Below are 8887 nucleotides of genomic sequence, written 5' to 3'. Positions count from 1 at the left end.
ACAATTTATGACTTCAGAAGACGATTTTGCAAACCAATTCACATTTCCTCATAAATGTTACTCCAGCTGAGACCTTTTAAGTGATTGGAGTTTGCTTTTTGAGTTCAAGGCTGTGTCTTGTTTATGTCTTTAAGTGTCCCGCGCTTGCAAAACTGTTTTCACACAGCAGGTGCTCTACAAGTATTTGTGGAGCAATGAAGGTCAATGTGATAAGGAAAAGGGGCACAGGCATGTGTATTTTGAACTCAAATACATATTCTGACACTTGCCAGGGGACTGAGCAATTTAACCTCCCAAACTTTCCTTTTCCCATCAGTCAAATAAATCAGTGTCAGAGGATTAATTAAAATACATTACTGAAGAATTTACAGCAATGTCAGGCATCTCATTTAAATGAAAGTGTGTGTAATATGTACCTTTAGCTCTTAGGGATGAAAGAAGGCTTTGAGATGTTTTGTTTTATTGCTTTTCCATCTCTCTGATCTTCAGTCACTCTCTGACCTGGAAAGGTGAACATGATAAGAGGTGTCAGCCACAGTCTTTGCAAAAGTTTGCTATTTCCTCCGAGGCTATGGCTCCTCAACTGCAAAACTGTGATGCAGATGCTAACTTTACAGCGTCACCAGGAGAATTAAAGGAGATGGCAGCTGTGCAGTGATTTACTCAAAGCAGGTGCTTAATTAATGACAGTATTAGTGCTATCATTAAATGTATCTATGGCACCAAGTGGTCTCTTTCCTGTTACAACACCAGAATTGTTGGTTTGCATAAGAAATATTATTGGTGTCTTTTAAAAACTTAAGGCTTTAGGCTGCCAAAAAGCCACCATCACAAACCTCATGCACACACACACACACACACACAGAATTAATTGATTTTTATGTATTGGAGCAAGATTCAAATATCTTATATTCTCTTTTTTTGTTAAGATGCCCCCACTAATGAGCTAAGAGCAAAATAAATGAGATTATTTTGAGAAAAAGAGAAATAAAAGAGATTATTTCTAACTCAAGTATCAGAATCTAAGAAAGATTTTAAAAGTACGTTGTTTCCTGTATACTCTGGAAAATAGAAAAAATGACAATCCTCTTGATGAATGAATCTCATTTTCTAGGGTTTCATCTTAGCTACAACATTTGAGAGTGCCAACCTTTCTTTCTCTTTCATCCTCAAAGGCAATAATATGAGTACTAATATTCATAATATAGCAAATATTACTATTTCCATCTCCTAAGCCTAAGACTACCATGTCTAAACATCATGTAAGATTAGTCACTGTCGTTTTGTTATTTATGTTGTCTGGGAGGGGAACAGTTATAGCAGTGATCAGTTGTTATCATGTGCATGTCAAAGTCAAAATTAGTCAACCAGTCTCATAGTAGTCATGACTTTTCCTTCCATCTCTTTTTTCTGCCATCCCTACTTTAATCTCCCCTTTCCCCCTTCATTTCTCTCTTCCCAGTTTCCCTTATTTTCCCCTCCCTCCATCTGTCTCTCCCTTCTTTTATTTCTTTTTTCTTTCCTGCTCCCTCTCTCTTTTCCCTCTCTTTCATTTTCTCCTTATATCCCATCCATCATCCATCCTCCTTTTCTCTTTCTTTAATCTATGTACTGAATGTGACCACAATTCAGCCAGTCTGTAAGGTTATTGGGCTAACAAGATGAATAACCACCGAAGTTTCATATACCTCAAACCTTACATTGACAATTTGCTCAGTGCTTTGTCATGTACAGAGAATTTTTGCTCCTTCATTCTCAGAATGAGAAAAATCTCTGTAAGGTAGACATAATTATCTTGAGACTCAGAAAATTTGAATGATTTGAATATTTAATAAGAATACGACAAGGGAATTAAGATTTGCTTTTTATCAAAAAGGTGAAAAGATATAAATAGGGAGATTATGTGCTTGAACACGCTCCATGAAAAAGTGGATAAAAAGTGGGAGAAGCAAGAAATTTCTATCATGAAAACAAGCACTTGCTCCCTAGGAATTGTCCTGTACTAAAATATTTAAAATAGGCAGCCTTTTCAAAAAATAATAAATGTGAAATTAAGATGATCCCAGAAATAATAGAATTCTCTTCTGTAGACAGTGTGTGCTGTGGGGGTGGATGACAGATTTACCCATATATTCTCTCTGCTTTTGAGGCTGCACAATCTGTCTCCCTAATGCAATATAATTACCATCTAAAGTGACACACTGCATGAAGCAGCTTGGCACGGAAGTGGAGTTTATTGTGTTCTGGAAATATTTACAGTCATATAAGTTAGATACTGTCATGAAACTAGTCTAAAATATTGTTTAAAGTGTTTAAGACATTCTCTTTAGAACAGAGGATACAGGTACTTTGGAGAACTGTGTGTCTGAAGTAGCAGATAGCCTTTGTTGTCTTGCTCCTTCCTCATGGCTGGCACAATTCTGACTTCCCTCAGGTTCGGCCCTGTGCTTTTGTGCCTCAGTGGCCTCAGAGACTGGGTTATCTCTTCAGTAGTTTTTATGGAACATGCTGCTTCAAAATGGAATTTATCGTGATGCAGTAAGCTCTCTACTACCTGAGAAAAGACGGATCTAATAACCAATTTTTTAATTCGGTTATTCATATAAATATTTACTGAGGGCTTACCTTGTGTAGACATGTACTAGGGCCCATGGATACAGGAAAAAAGTCAAAAGGCATGAATAGTACAGAAAGAGTAAATATGTATGTATTTAAAATATAGGTATACCACCACTACTTTTTTACACAGCATTTTATATATATATATATATATACATACACACACACACACATACATACATACACATACATATATGCTGTGTTTTAACACTGTGTTGAAGCTGAGCCTGAGAAGCATGTTTAACCTTGACATGGCTTCAGGAACTAGCTGTTTTTAGGATGAGAAATGAGAGGCCACTTTGGGGATAGCAGATAGGTATTATCCTCTCTGGAAACTCTTTATCAATTAGTAGTACTGGAAGTATGAATTTAAAAAGGATCAAGGGATTATATAGATTGCTCTCCCAAACAAGGTCAAATAATAACTAGATTTAGCCTTTTAACTAAAAAAAAAGACAAAGCATAAGAAAAACAGTTCTGAGAAAGGGAATATCTGGCCGTGAAAGAGAGAGGGCCATAAGAGACTGGGTAGAAATGAGATTAGCTCTATCATTGCTCAGCTTTCTTTCCTCAGAGAGTGTTCAGATAAAGATATAGGGGAGAGGGAAACCAGGCAACAGTTTGCCTGACATGAGAAAGAAGAGCTGGGGAAGCACGGCTGAGAAGAATTTGCCAAACAGAATACTGGAGAGGATTGAGCTGTATGGAATGAAAACTGCAGAGTTCTGCAGGAAGATCCACCAGAGTATTCAACTGACTGCTAATCAGTACACACAGATGAAGAACTCTCCAGGCCATAGCACTAAGATAATACCTAAAAAGATAATAGGAAATAATGCCTTAACCTCTCATAGGGTTATGAAGAGTGACATCATCCAGAGTGGAAAAGCCTCATAATTCAAAGGATATCAGTTAAAGTACAATGAACGGTTTTGGTTCAATAAGAGTAAAGGAGAGTAGCCCAAGATTAAACACTGTTTCAACTCCATCTAACAAACTCTAAAAGCAAAATCTGAAAGGATCCAATTATTTGAAATAACTTTAAGCATGACCCAGAAAAAAACTCAAAATTATGTTTAGTAATAGAAAAGTATCTATCTCCTGACAAGGTAAAATATACAATGTCTGCTGCTGCTGCTAAGTCACTTCAGTCATGTCCGACTCTGTGCAACCCCATAGATGGCAGCCCACGAGGCTCCCCCGTCCCTGGGATTCTCCAGGCAAGAACACTGGAGTGGGTTGCCATTTCCTTCTCCAATGCATGAAAGTGAAAAGTGAAAGTGAAGTTGCTCAGTCGTGTCCGACTCCTAGCGACCCCATGGACTGCAGCCTACCAGGCTCCTCCTTCCATGGGCTTTTCCAGGCAAGAGTACTGGAGTGGGTTGCCATTGCCTTCTCCGCTACAATGTCTAGCATCCAGTAAAAAATTACCAGCATGCAAAAAAACAAGGAACTGATACTCATCAGTTCAGTTCAGTTGCTCAGTCATGTCCGACTCTTTGCGACCCCTTGAATCGCAGCATGCCAGGCCTCCCTGTATATGACCATCTCCTGGAGTTCACTCAAACTCACGTCCATCGAGTCGGTGATGCCATCCAGCCATCTCATTCTCTGTCGTCCCCTTGTACTGCCCCCAATCCTTCCCAGCATCAGGGTCTTTTCCAGTAAGTCAACTCTTTGCATGAGGTGCCCAAAGTATTGGAGTTTCAGCTTCAGCATCAGTCCTTCCAGTAAACGCCCAGGAAGGCTTTCTTATCTCTCCTTGCTATTCTTCATAATGAAGATAAAAGTCAACTGAAACTGACACAGATGTAGTGCAGGTAATAGATTAGTAGACAAGGACATTAAAATGGTTAATATAATTTCATTCTACAAGTTCAGGTAGCTAAAAGAATTGCATGTCTTAAGCATGGAAAGCAAACCTTTAAAAATGAAGTCTGCAATGTCTCAGTGTTTGGCATGTAAGCACATTGGATGGGGTTAATGGCCAATGGATATTGTATAAAATTAGTGAACTTTATTACATACCAATTGAAACTATCCAGACTAAAACATACAAAAAAAAGCTGAAAAAAGAAAATAGAATGATACATCAGCTGAAAGGGGGGCAGTTACATAAAATTAGTGTTCCTGGAGGGAAGAAAATATTTGAAGAAATAATGATATAAATTTTCCAACTTTATAAAAATTATTACCCACTTATTCAAAAAGCTCAAAAAACCACAAGCACAAAAACATGAGGAACTTCACCAGAGGGCATGATAATCAGATTTTTTTAAATGAGAGAAAAATTCTGAGACATAGATAATACGTAAAAGATAAATTATATACAAAGAAATAGAGAAAAGGATACCACTAAATTTCTTGACGTGAAAAAAAACTTCAGAAGCATTAAGAAATGTAATCAAATCATTAAAGTATGGAAAGAAAAGAAAAATACCTACGAACAATTTTTTACCCAATAAGAATATTTCTCAGGAACAAAAACACATTTGCAGATGAGGAAAAGTAGGAAAAGCCCAATTTCAGAAGACCTATGCAATGAAGCCCTTTAAAGGAAATCCTTCAAACAGAGGACAGTGATATCAGATAGAAATTGTATCTATACAAAGGATTGACAATCACTAGAAATGATAAATAATATGTAAACATGGTGATTATGTATTAAAATATATTTAATAAATGTTTAAAGCAAAAATGATAATATATTGTGGAGCTATACCATATGCAAAAGTAAAATGTATGGCCACTATATAACTGATTGAGAAGGAGAAATGGAAACATAGTGTTATATATTTCTTTTATTATAAGCAAAGTGATATATTGTATAATATCACTTAAATAAAGACTATGATACATTAACCATGTATACTATACTATGTACCCTAAAGCAACCACTACAAGGACACAACAGAATTATAGCCAACAAGGAGAAAAACCTGGAATCATTAAAAATAATAATAACATAAAAAACCCACTAACCCCAGAGAGGGAAGGAACAAAGCAAAAAGAACAATTGTAATAAGTTAAAAAACAAACATCATAGTGGTCACATCAATAATCACATCAAATGTGTGTTAACCCCTGAATTAAAGTCAGCAGTTGAGAAACTGGATTTAAAACAACAGAAAACAAGGTTCAACTACACATTACTTTAAGATACACACTTCAGTTATAAAAACAAAAACAGTTTAAAAGGAAAGCACAGAGTCAGACATACCAGACTGCTACTAATCAGAGAAAACTTGAATGACTGTATTGATATCAAATAATTCATAGTAAAGAATATTACCAGGGATGTAGGGAGTCATAATGAAATGGTAGTCATTAAATCTAATGGTACATAATAATTGTAGATGTTTATGCTAATAACAAATTTCAAAATCCTTGGCAAAAAATAAAACTGATAAAATTGCAAGGAGAAATTAAAATCTACAAATAAACTGGACATTTCAATACTCTTCCATAAATGGTAGAACAACTAGAAAGAAAATCAGTAGGGTTATAAAAGACTTGAAAAACACTATAAACCAACTTGAACTACTTGACAACTTAGGTCACAGAAGTGTGTGATCTGATAGAGAACTAAAAAATAGTGTCCTTAAAAAAAAAACTTAACAAACTTTAAAAAAAGCTCAGAAAAGCAGTTTAATGAGCCCAGTAATAAAATTAATGAACAGAAGGAACACTTTTATAAAAGAGATTGAAGCTGTAATAAAGAACTAAGAAATTTTAAAGCTGAAGAGCTCAATAAATGAGATGAAGAATGCAATAGAAAGCATTGGAAATTGAGCAGAACATATGGAAGAGAGAATTAGCAAGCTCAAAAATAGAAATCTAGAAATGATTCAGGTAGATGAGGAGAGGTTTTTTTTCAAAATGAAGAAATTCTGTGAGAACAATCTGATTCCATTAGGAAAAGCAACATAAGGTTAATGAGTATCCCCCAAATAGAAGAAAGGGAGAAGGGAGCAGTGAGTTTATTTTAAAAAATAATAGCTGAGAACTTCTCAACCATGGGGAAGGAACTGGACAAACAATTCCACAAAGCTAAGAGAACATCTAATTGTCTCAATGTCAAAAGACCTTTTTCCAAAACACGTTGTATTAGAACTGTCAAAAATCAATGTTAAAGAAGAAAAATCAATGATAAACAATTTTGAAGGCAGCCAGAGGAAGAAAGACAGCAGCCTACAAAGGAACACCCATGACAGATGGGTGTGATGAGCAGATTTCCCAGCTGAAACTACAGGCCAGGGGAGAGTAGAATGACATACTCAAAATACTGAAGGATTAAAAACTGTCAGCCAAGAATACTCTATCCAGCAAAGTTACAGATATGGAGAAGTAAAGGCTTTCTCAGGCAAACAGAAGCTGACTTGCCTCACAAGAAGTGTTAAGAAGAGCTCTTACACATGAAAAGGTAAAAGTACAAAAGACTTTGAGTAAGGTGATAAATAGAAAGTTGCAACTCTATATCAGAATACGTCATTAAATGTTTAATTATAACATAAAACTTATAAAGGAATAAACAGAAGAAACAGTAGTTACTTCAATTTGATAATGAGCTCACAACATAAGAGACTAAGTTGAGATAACAAAAGTTTTAAAGAGAAAGAGGAAATGAATGAACCCATATAGGCAAATAAAGATAAAATGCTTTCAACAGAAAAAAAATGGTCATATCATCTATGAGACACTTGATATAAACCTAAAAGTAACCTTAAAACATAAATCTAGAGCAGAGACATGAAACATAAAGAGAAAACTGAGAAAAATACTGTAAGAAAATCACCAAACCAAAATGACAGAAACACAGAGAAAAGAAAAAGGATACAGTGCAACCAAAACAAAAAAAATAACAGTGCTATGTTCTTATCTGTCAGTGATAACCCTAAGTGAATGGATTCATAGCACCAATCAAAAGACAGAGTGACTGGATGGATTAAGAAACAATACTCAGCTATCTGCAAATTCAGGAGATTTAGTTCTGAAGACAAACACAGATTCAGAGTTAAGAGATGAAAGATGATATTCCAAGAAAGTGGCAGGCAAAAGAAAGCCGGGGTAGCCCTACTCATATCAGACAAACAGATTTAAAGTCAAAAAAGATAACAAGACAAAGATGGACATTATATACTGGTAAAGAGAGTAATTCATCAAGAAGACATGATACTTCCTAGTACCTGTGTACCTAACACGGGAGTACCAGAAGTACATAAAACAATTACTAATAGATCTATGGGGAGAAATTGACAGCACCTCAATAGTAGGGGACTTTAACACCCCGCTTATATCAATGGATAGACCATCAAGACAGAAGTCAACAAAGAAATAATGACTTAAATGGAGTATTATACTAGATGTACCTAAGTGATACGGCTTCCCAGCTGGCACAGTGGTTATCTGCCTGCCAATGCAGGAGACTCAGGTTTGATTCCTGGGTCCAGAAGATCCCCTGGAGGAAGAAATGGCAACTTACTCCAGTATTCTTGCTTGGATAATCCCTTGGGCATGGGAGCCTGGTGGGCTACAGTCCATGGGGTTGCGCAGAGTTGGACACGATTGAGCAATTGATACATATATAGACTATTCCATACAAATGCAGCAGCTTCTCAAGTGTACAAGGACCATTCTCAAGGATAGCCTATATTTTGGGATATAAGTCTCAGAAAGTTTAAGAAAATTGAAATTGTTAAGTATCTTTTATGACCACGTGATATGAAACTGCATCTGCAAGAAGAAAGCTGGAAAAATCACAAATATGTGGAAACTAAGCAATATGTTACTGAACAGCTATTTGATCAATGAAGAAGTGAAATGAGAATTAAAAAATACCTGAGGACAAAGGGAAATGAAAGTGCAATATAGCAGGAACTCTGGGATGAAATGAAGGTGATACTAAGAAGGAAGTTTATAGAAATACAGGCCTACCTCAGGAAGCAAAAATCTCTGAAACAATCTAACCTTACACCTAAAGGAACTAGAAAAATAAGAATAAGCAAAGCCCAAAATCAGTAGAGGAAGAAGAAATCAGAGTGGAAATAAATAGACTACAAAGGCAATATAGAAGAGATCAGTGAAAGTAAGAGCTGTTTTCTTTGAAAAGATAAATTTGACAAACTTTCACTACACTCAATAAGAAAAAAAGAAAAGGCTCATGTAAAAAAAAATGAGAAATTACAATGTGAAACAAATACAAAGGATAATAAGAGAATACTATGAACAGCTAGCTATATGTCAACAAATTGTGCCTATATGAGAAATG

Source organism: Bos indicus x Bos taurus, chromosome 29 (assembly GCF_003369695.1).
Source record: "Bos indicus x Bos taurus breed Angus x Brahman F1 hybrid chromosome 29, Bos_hybrid_MaternalHap_v2.0, whole genome shotgun sequence".
Classification (NCBI taxonomy): Eukaryota; Metazoa; Chordata; class Mammalia; order Artiodactyla; family Bovidae; genus Bos; species Bos indicus x Bos taurus.
Note: the sequence above shows the minus strand (reverse complement) of the source record.